Source organism: Diplotaxodon limnothrissa, linkage group LG3 (genome assembly GCF_057381915.1).
Source record: "Diplotaxodon limnothrissa isolate DT_005_m linkage group LG3, D_limnothrissa_male_GT1.1, whole genome shotgun sequence".
NCBI lineage: Eukaryota > Metazoa > Chordata > Actinopteri > Cichliformes > Cichlidae > Diplotaxodon > Diplotaxodon limnothrissa.
In genome coordinates this window covers 70,901,011-70,913,167 of record NC_140598.1, presented here as the reverse complement: position 1 = coordinate 70,913,167, position 12,157 = coordinate 70,901,011, and the positions used below count along the sequence as shown (strand labels likewise).

The window sequence follows — 12,157 nt, the reverse complement described above, 5'->3', positions numbered from 1 at the left end:
AATAACATACAGGAGATTGTGGAATTAGAAAGAGGATTTGGGTTTCTAAAGGTCAGAGAACATTAAGTTTAATAAACTCAAAGACTTTTTATTTTGCTTCATATTGCAAAAATGGAAACCTGGCAACCTCTACCGCTCACCCGGGTCAGTTCACCTGGTGCCAAATGACTTGAGCTAACCTAGAGCTTGACATTAAATTTAGCTAGTTTGTCGTATCAATGTTTAATTATTATAAAATTGTGTCAACACATCGTGTACGGTAACAGTTTCAACAAATGCTTTCATTTAAAGTGCTAACAGTGATACAATGGTAGCATTTTGAGCCCAGGCCTCATTTTTTGGTGGTTTCTGTGTAACTGATGCAGTCCTGCACCTTTTACTGCAGGTGACAAGTGAACGGTGACAATGCAAAAATACATTCTTTATACTGAGGAAGAGTGCTCAGAAATAGTATTCATGCACTCAATTACCGCCCCACTACTCCTCCTGTGTGACAGTTATCCTCTATTCCTTACAGTCTAAGTTTCTGTCTCCAGCCTGACTGGTGTGTCAACTGTGTCCAGCCACTGCAGCACAATTATTCATTTCAATTTTATACATAAAACACCAAAATCACAACAACAGTCACCTCAGGGCACTTTATACTGCAAGGTAAAGGCCCAATAATAATGCAGAGAGAACCTCAACAATCAGTCGATCCCCTCTGAGCAAGAACTTAGTGAGGAGGAAGAAAAGCTCTGAGAAACCAGACCAGACTGCCGTGACCGGTCTGGGGTGAAGGGAGGAAGACAGAACGAAAGACGCAGCGTGGAAGACAGAAAGAGATCAATAATAACTAATGAATAAATGCAGAATGGTGTATAAACACATAGTGAGTGAATAAGAAACACTAGTGCACAGTCCTCTGCAGCCTGGACCTATTGCAGCATCACTAAGGGAGGATTCAGGGTCACCTGATCCAACCCAACTATATGCTTTAGCAAAAAGGGAAGTGTTAAGTATGAAAGTAGAGAGGATGGATGTCTCTCGAATCCCGACTGGCAGCTGGTTTCTGCAGAAGAGACTCTGAAAGCTCTGCCTCCCGTTTTACTTTTTAAAACCCAGGAGCCACAAGTAAGACAAGTCTGACAGCAAAGTGCTCTAATGGGGTTATGCGATACTGTGAGTTTTACTAAAGTAAACATAAAACGTGTCAGGGTCACAAGGTTGCGTGTGTTAAGTCAAATTTATTCATATAGCACATTGACCAAGGTGCTGTACATTTAAGATAATCAACAGAGACAAAAACATAGGAAGACATGGCAAAAGTTAGGAAACAAGAATCATAAAATTAGAAGATTTGAGTGAGAAATAAGACCAATACAAGCAGTACCAACTGATTGTGATTTAAAAGCCAAAGAATAAAAGTGGGTTTGTAGACGGGTTTGAAAGTGTTGGGGAGGTCCTGATGTGAAGGAGCAGTCACAGCAAAGGCTCGGTCTCCTCTGAGCTTTGGTCCGCAGACCTCAGTGATCTTGCAGGAGCGTACCAATTCAACAGATCAGAAAGGTACGAGGGTGCTAACCCGTGCAACGCCTCAAAAACAAATAATAAAATCTTAAAATTAATTCAAAAACTAACTGGCAGCCAGTGTAAGGATGCCAGTATGGGAGATATGTGGTCTCACCTCCCAGTTAGTAACTGTGCTGCAGCGTTTTGGACCAGCTACAGTCGGCTAACTGATGACAGGCTAACACCAGAGTAAAGACTATTACAGAGAGTCGAGGAGAGATGAAATGAAGGCATGAACAGCTCTGTCAAAGTCTCTGAAACAGAGAAATGGCTTCACTTTAGCAAGAAGATGAAAGAAACTGGACTTGATTACAGCATTGATCTGTTTATCAAACATTAGAGTCAAAAATCCCTCCTGGGTTCCTCTTAACCTCCTCCAAACAATCTAGCAAACCCTTCAGACGACTCACAGATCTACAAATATTTCAGGTGTAAAAAAATCACCTAACATGAGAGGCTGAATGTTGTGTTTAAAGATTGCAGAAAACTGCAAGAAATCACATTTAAACAATGTTGGGCAAGTTACTTTGAATTCTAGTTACTAGTTACTTCTTCAAAAAAAGTAACTGAGTTAGTAACTGAGTTACAAGATTCTAAAAGTAATTAATTACTTGAAAAGTAATTAATTACTTAAAAAGTAACTATTGCGTTACTTTAAAAAAACGTTTAACCCTCTGGGGTCCAGGTTGTAACTGGCCATTTTTAACTACTTTTGATGTTTCCTCCACATTTCACCGTTAAAAGCTATTTCCTTTGCCTTGTTTGGTACCATCCTTTTCAGCACAACCTCACATGTCTGAATTTACAGTCATGTTTTCATTTTGACAAACTGTATTAACACAATTGATCTAAAATCAGACAGAAAACATAAAATCCGAGTAGAAAAAGTTCTATTTTTACTGTAACAACCACAAACATGTTTATTGAATCATATTTCATAACTTTAAATGCAAATATAAATTGTCAATTTTAAAACCACATGCACAAGTTTTGCAAACAACAAAGTTATTTGCATCCATTTACCTTTTACCTTGATTTTTTTAAATAACCATTTCAAACTATTTATAGAACAATCATCTGTTCTTCAATGAGATGCCACAAATTATTTGTGCCACTGCAAAAAAATAATTTCTGTCCACTATAAAGGAAACATCACAGCCTGAGACCTGCAGGTCTGACAGCAGCAGGTGTATCACTGCTGTTTCTACCTGGAGACAGCAGTCGCCTCATTGTTCTGACACACAACACAAAACTGTTTGTTGAAAATCTGTAACGCGACCGGACCGCATTTTATTGTTAGTAACTGTAACGCCGTTGTAACAATAGAAATAGTAATTAGTTAGATTACTCGTCACTGAAAAAGGTAACGCCGTTACCTGTAACGCCGTTATTCCCATCACTGCGTTTAAATTGTATTTTAGGCACCCCGCTACAAGCAGACGGTTACAAAAAGAATGTCATTTGTTTCCATTTCTTTAATTGTATCTATGAAAATGATTGATGATAACAGTTCAACAGGCATACAATATTAAAATTAACACAAAATTTGTGGTTTTCAGAGAACTATTAGCTGGAAACATCTCAGCATGCTGTGCAGTATAGAAATGTCCTGACTCCAGCTCTATACCCAGTATGTCGGCTTCAGTGTTCATTGCTTCCTGTAGTTTAACACAGACACAATAGTTTCCTCTAGAATTTGGATGCTAACTAGTAATCGCTGTTTTGTGTCGCTCCTATCACGTACAGAACTTTGGAGTTGTAAGTTTCTTCATCCATTTTCTTAATTATTCGTTCTACTCAGGTTTGTGCAGCTGTCACTGGACAAAACATGGGGCACACCTTGGACTGGTTGCCAGTCCACCACAGGGTAACACATACAGAATGACCAGTTTAGAATCAGAAGATCAAATTAATGTCTTTGAATTGTGGTGGGACGATGGAGTACTAACCCAATCAAGTAACAACTGCGACAGTGCACACCGTGGACCATCTACCTCCACAACCACATCTGGTTTGTCCACAGATCACAAGGTCTGTAGTACAATTCCTAGCTCCTCCTTTCTACATCCTGAAGCCCAGGTTTTGTCCTACACATCCATCCCACTGTGAGTGTGCATGTGTCAATATTAGATACAAAAAATGAATATGTGCGTGGTCATGTGACTATGATGTGTAGTGCAAAGTGCTTTGAGCGCAGCTCAGTTACTTCCTTTTGTTCCACTGTGGAATTTCAGGAGGACTGAACAATACAGTGAGCTGGGATGATTTTACACCGAAACAGATCAAATATCAATTCTGCAATTATACTCGCTGAAATATCGCTCCACCACATCACCACCTTGAAATTATTTGTGAAGACCAGGGACGGAAAAAACAAAGATAAAAAAGTGATGGTGGAAAGATTGGTTCCAGTGGGGTGAAGAAGGGTAGAGAAACACAGTGAGAGTGGGGCCAGGCCATGGGCGGGGAGAACGTGTGTCACCTCTCAAATTAGACCGAGGAATTTGTGCATAAGGTTGACAGAAGGATTGGTTTCACTGGGGGTGGGTTCAAGTTATGGCTCATGACTCTCAGGATAAAACACTGGAGGAGGAACCTAATATCAATTAAAATCAATAAATAAATCAGCCCTGATATGATTGAGGAATGCTGAAAATAATTAAATCAATTTATGAAAAAAATATAATCAGACTGAAGAGTCTCCAGTGCACAGATGGAGGACGAGGAGAAAAGATGATAAAAATGAGAAAACAAGCGATTACTCAACCAGTACACTTAGTTATACAGCTCGTGGTGATTGTGCATGTTCATCCTTAGTGTGGTCAGACCAGCGACCAGTCCAGGGTGCAACATCTGTGCTCGACTTATTTTATTTAAAAAGTGATACAAGTATGTCACCAGGTCAGCTCAGAGGAGTTGCAGGGCACTGATTTTTAATCAAATGCCTGTTCCTCGTGTGTACGTCCATCATTTGGTGTTATTTAAGCCACACTTACATGATTGTTGTCCCCACATCTCTACCACCACAGAAACAGGTGCACTGACTTTCCACTTACAATGGTGCATGTATAGAAATGCTCCTATGTGCAACTGTTAGTCATGGCTGTGGCTATTCATAGTGAGTGCACCACTGTTTAAACGCGTAAACACAATCTCATAAGTGTCTTTGCTGTATGAAATCTGACACTTTACTAGTTAGTCAAAGATAATATTCATTTTGCTCTATCGAAGCATATTAGCAACTGTAAACAGGATCTAGATGTTCTGTGGTACATGTGTGGCACTGCAGGGGTGTCACAATACCAGAAATCCAAACTCAGTGCAAACACCCAGTGGCGGTCCTAGCCTGTTTGGCGCCCCGGGCAAACACTCCCCCCACACACACACACACACACACACACACACACACACACACACAAAACACATCAAGGATTATACATTAACATAAAACTGTTGTCGGAACCATACTGAATTTCGCCAGAGACACACACACACACACATATGAAAAGAGAGAGAGTATGCATTGTATGCAAAGAGCTACCAAACAGCCATCATAATTCGTCATACAATGAGAACAGGACAAATCAACAACTGACAATGACTAATTAATATTAAAATCTGTAACATAATATTTGGAGTTTAGTCTGTTACTGTTACTATTTTTACCATTTATTTTTGGAGCAACTGTAACCCACATAATTTCCTTAGGGATTAATAAAGTATTCTGATTCTGATAGTTTCAGGATGACCTGCCATTATCCAATGACACATCTGCTTACCTGTATCTTTTGCTCGTTTCTCCTCCTCTTCTTTTCTCTTTTTTCTAAACTGAGGACCTGATGGCTTTGAACTTTTCTTGTCCATCTTCCATTGGTTTTAATTTTGCACTCCAGTATGAACACCCATCCCCCAACTCAGGGATCACCACAACATAACCTAATAGACCAACACCTTAGTTCACAGATTCACTTAGTCTAAGGTGTATCTGGGATTTCACACAACCCAGGATTCAAATCATGAATACATAATTTACAACATTATGAATGAAATGTGCTCTACTTGGAAGCAGCCGGCCCCTCCCCTTTCGACGGGTTGTGTGTGAGACTTTAAATCATCAAACTGTAAATTATACATTTTAAATTGTTATTGATCCTTTACCACGAGTCCTAAAGTGTATATTTATCTTCTTACTCTTCTTATATTTATTGTTTGTTTACTTGCACTGCTGTAACTGGAGCCTCGTCGTCTCTCTATATACTGGACTGTAGCGGAGATGACAATAAAGTTTACTTTGACTTCGGCAGCGAGCAGGCGCACCGAGGGCTCTCGCGCTCACTTTTCTCGTATAGAATTTCGAAAAAACATCGGTGCAAATTATAAGTCTGTATCACGTCTGGTGTTTTCGTGTTTGTTGTTTTGTTTTTATTTTGTTTTATTTGGCGAGTTGGTTATTAGATGCTGCTCCAGCCGGTCAGAGAATCCCCCGCCGCCCCGCCCTCTCCTCCCTGTGCCGCAAGCAGCAGGCGCACCTCGCAAACGGAGGGCGCCCTTACTCCCAGCAAATGGGCGATAGAAAACCGATCGGTGCCTCTGCCATTCCCAATATGCGCTGCCTGATGTCGGGGCAGCATGAGTATGAGCAATTTTTTTTTGCTGATGCCTGTGATGCTGCCCCGCACCACGATGCCACCCCAGGCAACCGCCCATGTCGCCCGTATCAAAAACCGCTACTGCAAATCCCCAGGAAAACACTCAATGGTTGATACCATTTTCTGTAGCACAGGGGGGAAATTTGACCCCATCCCACAACAACAGAAGTAACGGCAAAGAAGTGACACCTCGGAAAATATCAGTGCGTTATTGTAAAAACAGAAAAGTTCAAGTTGCCTCAACCTGCCCCCCCGTTCACTCTGCTCCACCTCAAGCTGCAGCTCTTCAGCCTACAACTGTCGCCTGCTCCAGATTTCACTCTGTATTTGCTCTGATTAGCTCTCCACACTCTGTTCAGCTCAGCTGCAGCCTCCCCTCTGCTCTGCACAGCTAATGCTCATATGCATGGCAGCTAGGTTAACATTTTTGATAAAAGTTTAATATTTCAGTTGAAATGAGAGTTTTACTGAGCTCTGAGTTTAAGTGTTAAGCATGTTAACTACATCAGCTGTCAGGGGGGAGGAGCTCTCTGTCTGCAGCAGTTGTGTGTGAAGTTGTGTGTCAGCTGCAGGAGGCAATGATGAGGCTGTTGGCACTGACACTGTCGCAGGGCTGAACTGAGAGAAGCATCCAAAAATGAAATGACTGTGCAACATCTGTAGGGTCCATGTATCACATGATGCTACCAGTAGTGACACCAACCCTAGCCAACCCCCTCTGCTGCTTAACAGACCAGATCAATAACCCAGCAGTCTGATTGGCCTGATGCTACAGTATGATAACAAATAGTTGTTTTTTCACACATAGAGCAGTTATTAAGATCTATATTACGAATCTTTATACTTTTGCATATATCATAACCATTTAATCGTTTGTGTTTCTCTTCCGTGTCATCTTAAACGTTCACTGCCTGCATGTAACGTAAGGGTCGCCAAAATCTGCATCGTGACACAATTTTGTTCACATGACCACAAAATACAGAGAGAAGGTTCTGAAAAAGCCCTGCAGGCCTGGCAGAAATCGCCTGCTAGTTACATACAAAAATATGACTCTTTATGTCCTAATGTTGTGGTTTTTATGATTAAAAGACATCCCTGCTCCCGAAGATGGCTGCACAGTATCTATCACAGCGTCGTCCCCTCCCACAGGAAGCTGCATTTTCCTGTCTCCACACTCGGCACACACACGCAGGCTGTACAGGTTACTGGCAAACCCGGTTTTTAATATGTTAACAATAAACAGTAGCGCTTCAAGATAAATGCTACAATGAGAACATAACCCTTCTGCTTAAAAAATAAATATGATATCAAAATACTTCACCAGATGAATATTTATTAAGTGACAGCTATAGGCCTTTTTTGTTCCACAGATAAATGACTTCAAAGAGATTTACGAAAACAAAGCAAGTCACAATGTGCAAAAAATACACAGTATTAGCTCTGATAATAAGTCTAAAAAGGGGTAAAATCATAAAAGTATTATTTTTATTAAATTAAATTACACAAAAGACAAGAATTAGTATTTAACATAGTGCACAAGCATCGTCTGTTGAATACAAAAACTGGAACAACTGGAAATAACGTACTAATAATTATATATTAATAGTTTTATAATAATTCATACATTCAAAATTTAATGATGAGCAAACAAAAGGAAACTAGCAACACGGCTGCACAGCCTGATGCTCCACGAACAAAAGCATGCTCTAAAGTTCAGCTTTGTTTCTACCCCAAAAGTGGGGATAGTGACACTCCACTCAAGTCACCCACTCAAATGAAATATAAATCCACTTGCATTAAATAACTGTCTTTCACAGCAGTGTTTATCTTTCTCACAGCTACCAGAGATAAAGAAATCTTCAGTTTGGTTTAAGCAAGAGTGCAGCCTGAGTACAGTGTAGGTCAGGGGTGCTCACACTTTTTCCGCATGTGAGCTACTTATAAAATGACCAAGTCAAAATGATCTACCCACTACAAAAATCCAAAACATATACTTATTTATAAATATATTGAGGATTCTTTATATCTACAATGTATATACATGCATAACCGCAATATCCAATATTTCACAACACAATTAACTATGTAAATTTTTTGTCATTACCTGAGTTTACTCTGATGACTTGCACTGAATTGAATCAGCCAGGGATGCATAGTCCGGACAGTAGCTGCTGACGGCCAGGTTTAAGAGAAAAAACCGAGAGCTAAAAATTGGAGTTAACTCGCTGACTAGCTTGTCAGTTTTACTACACTTCGCGCCGCTGTTTGCGCATGCGCAGCGACCTAAGCGTCAGAAAAAATCTGCTGTCATCTGACTGGCTTCCCTGTATCAATCAAGTGACGGGATGGATGATAGGCTGGCATCTATTTTTTTAATGCCATGCGATCTACCAATACTACCTTTGCGATCGACTGGTCGATCGCGATCGACGTATTGAGCACCCCTGGTGTAGGTGCTGGGACACGAGCTAGAAACTCACCTTATTATTACCTGTAAAGATTTCTAACTTGAGTGCAAAATAACAGGCTGGAATAATAGGAACAAATTAAAGTGAAAATAATCGTCTTGAATCCTCTATGCTCGCCAAAGCAGCAAAGCAGCAGAGCAACCAGAGTTTGGATCCAGAAATGTGCAGAGCCAGAATCACTTACAGATATTAACTTGTGTGATAAAACTGCACGCACATGCAAGTTTTATTAAATGAACACATTCAGTAAAACCTGCAGCGCTGATTAAACTTTGGCAATCATCCCACTGACATTGTATAAGGACTGAGTGCTGTCTGCTGCCAAAATAGCTTTTACTGTTATGACTTGGAAAAGAAATACATTCAAGCTACCGAGACCTGCAGATACAGAGAGGCAGGAGAAAATGGTTGCTTTGTTTTTAACTGCAGATATCATTCATTAAGGCAGGACTGGCTTGGTTTCAGGCTTTAGTGCTCTCGCTTCTCTTCCACTTTCAATGTGCTGCCGGCACATGTTACCAATCTGAATTATGGATCTATAGATTTTTGCTTAAAGCTGAAAGAAATTCAACTTGTGGAAGCTTCAGTGCATTAGTGCAGGATCAGCCTATCACATCATGTTTATCCAAATCCTCCAGCACGGCCGTTAGCCAAGCAAATCACATTATGCAGAGATCCTGAAAAAGTCATGTAGCCTCTTATAATTTAGCATCACATTGTAAGGAGAAAATGATAACAGGGGGAGTAAATAATCAGCTTCTTATATGAACACAATTTCTAGCAGGCAGCTAGCTTGACTAATTTTACCTCCTAATCGAAACTTCTCATGACTGATTATGGCAATAATATGACGGTCAGTCTGGGCCTCTGTTGGTCACAAGATCAACATCTGTCCCTGTTTAGTTTCTGCCATCATACCACAACCAGTTTTGAATGGGGAGAAACAGCCTTGAAATCTGAAGAAAAACACGAATTTGTTACTGTCAGCATGACTTATAAACTCTTTGGATGTGCATGAAACAGCCTGGAAAGAAACTTTAAAACAGTGCATGATTTTTAAACTTAGCCAAGTATTTTAATGCTTAAACCTAAATGAGAACTTACTGTACTTAAATCTAAACAAGTTCTTTTTAGTGTGTATTAATAATAATCCATTTAAAAACGTACTAATAGTGTATTACAGAATAATATATGTGAAATGTAAACATCTGTCACATGTATGACCGGAACTGTGGTCTCTGTAGTTGTTCATCAGATAACGGATTAATCTGTGCCCATAAATGCAAATCAACAGATCAGAAGTCGTGACTATTTTCTGAAGCGCACGGAGCCTGTGTTTGACCAGTGCTGCTGTTTCAGCCACTGCTTTGACCACATACGAATCTAATGCTGTCAAATACATTTGCTAAAAGGGAATAAAATTATCAAGCAACAACACTGCCACTGGTTCAAATGTTGTACTGTTAGAAAGGTGTACATTTAATGCAAAGAAAAAGAAGCATTTTGTATCAGCAATTTTCTAAAAACACCATCATACCTGCACAGACGCACCTTTACAGACACGGTTCTGCAAACCAAACAAAGTTACAGTAGAATTTTACTAAAATCTCTTACATATTTGCCACAATATGAGCCCGGATGGTATCCTGCCATGTTTCCCGAGCTCTGTAGTTCTGCTTACAGACACGGGAGCCTTAAAGTGCCAGTATGTAACACTGAGTTTGGCCTGGCGCTCTGCCCGTGCCGGAGAACCGCATCTACAGCGCACAGTCTAACCCGGTACCGGTGTTGTGGAGCAAAAAGAAAAAAGAAAAGGCCTGTAACCATGACCACCTTTGATGTAGCAACGATTAAACGGAATAACGTCAGTCGTGCAACACAAATACTGGTGACTTATTGCTCGAGTTTGAGAGCAGCTTCCTCGGTGTCAAAATCAAAGACGCACACAGAGCGCAGAAATGCTTCATTGTTATGGTTTTAATATAGCGCTGCCTCTTCGTGTCAGCTGTCAAGTGGCTCGCTGAATAATAATAGCTTCAGTTTTTCGGTCTTACCCGCCTATTCCTTCGAAGAGAACCCGAGGCGACGACTTGGTGCCTGCTTTCTTTCGTTCCTTGCTCTGCCTGGGCAGCGATAATTACCCCGAAGAAAAGCAGAGGCTGTGAAAATGTCGATAGTAGCGCATTAAAGCAGCGGCGAGTTTACGGACACACTCGGTCGGTTAGACCGTAAAGCACTGACAGTAGGGGGAGACTGCTCCTAATAAATACCGCTTGTAAACATGGAGCTGACAGTTACTCTCGCGAGAGCACCTGTAGTGCTTTAAACTACTCCCCGATGAAAAAAACCACATATGGTGCCAAATTAGACACGTCTAAAATAAAGTGTCTGTGCAGAGACCAAAGAACTCATGGCTACATATCGTACACCATGCATCAAGCTGCAGATTCATGTAAATATTATTTCCTTTTATTTTCGTTAGGTTTTGTTACTCTTTCTGGCCTCACATCACTAAAAACTCAGCAAGGCCCTTGGTTGGCTGCTTGTTTTAGGAAGGACCACCCAGCTTCTGTTTCCATGGCGAATGATAAAAGCAGAAAATGATATATACCGTGAACTGAATTTTGTAAATATACACTCAGTTATGCATACCTGTGAAATCTAATGAAATGCAGTGTGAGAGCTCTACCACATTATTCTACTGTCACCCACCACATGTTTTTGCCACGTTATAGAAGAAAGATTGAGGCACCTACTGTGGCAGACACGAGGCAACTGAAAAAGCCAGTCATAGTTTGTGTTTTGTCTTTGTCTGTCTATCTACATTCCTGCTTACTGTCCCCAAATGCTTCTTCATATTGATGATCCTTGGCAGTCTGATTGTCTAACATCCGTCAACTATCGATCGATTACATTGATCCCTTTTCTGCCACTGATCCATATTGTGAGGGCAGCGGTCTACGTCGAGACCCAGAGGCCTTCCTTTCTGGGGACGCCACCCTAAAGCTGGTTCTATGGTCGAGCACAGAGAGCACGGTCGTCTGCCTGCAGCGAGCGCTGTTCTCAGAGGGAGGCAGTGTTACAACCGGTCTGTGGCCACTCTTGCTTGTGCTGTTGTCGCTCTGTCAGCCGGCCACAAAGGAGAGCAAAACTATAACACTTGAATTTGAATTTAACCTTATTGTGATCATAAATACATGAAATGTAACGAGAGTAGGTGCCTTCCTTATGGTGATAGTCATTCACACAATACACCATTGCATGTGGCATATAACACTATTGCATGAAAACACACATGTGTGGCATTATTGTACATAATATCAACTATTATATATGGTGCTAGGTGGTGAGTAATGCCCTGATGGCTCTCAGATAGAAACTGTTCTCCAGCCTGGAACAAACTATGATGGGATGTGAGGAATCTTTTAAAATGTGGAGTTCACCAGCTGATGGTCTCCTGGGTATCTTTATTGTAGATGCTCCGCAGTC

General features: G+C 40.9%; 1 protein-coding gene across 2 annotated transcripts in view; it reads right to left on the bottom strand.

The window, feature by feature from the left end:
- Positions 1-10,889, bottom strand: part of ache (acetylcholinesterase (Yt blood group)) — a 32,142-nt gene extending 21,253 nt beyond the window's left edge. The window contains exon 1 of one of the 2 annotated variants that reach the window (XM_085349773.1): positions 10,723-10,889. The gene's annotated coding sequence lies outside the window, so the exon portion shown is untranslated. The other variant, XM_085349774.1, reaches the window with a different exon arrangement.
- Between the last annotated feature and the right edge of the window lie 1,268 nt (positions 10,890-12,157).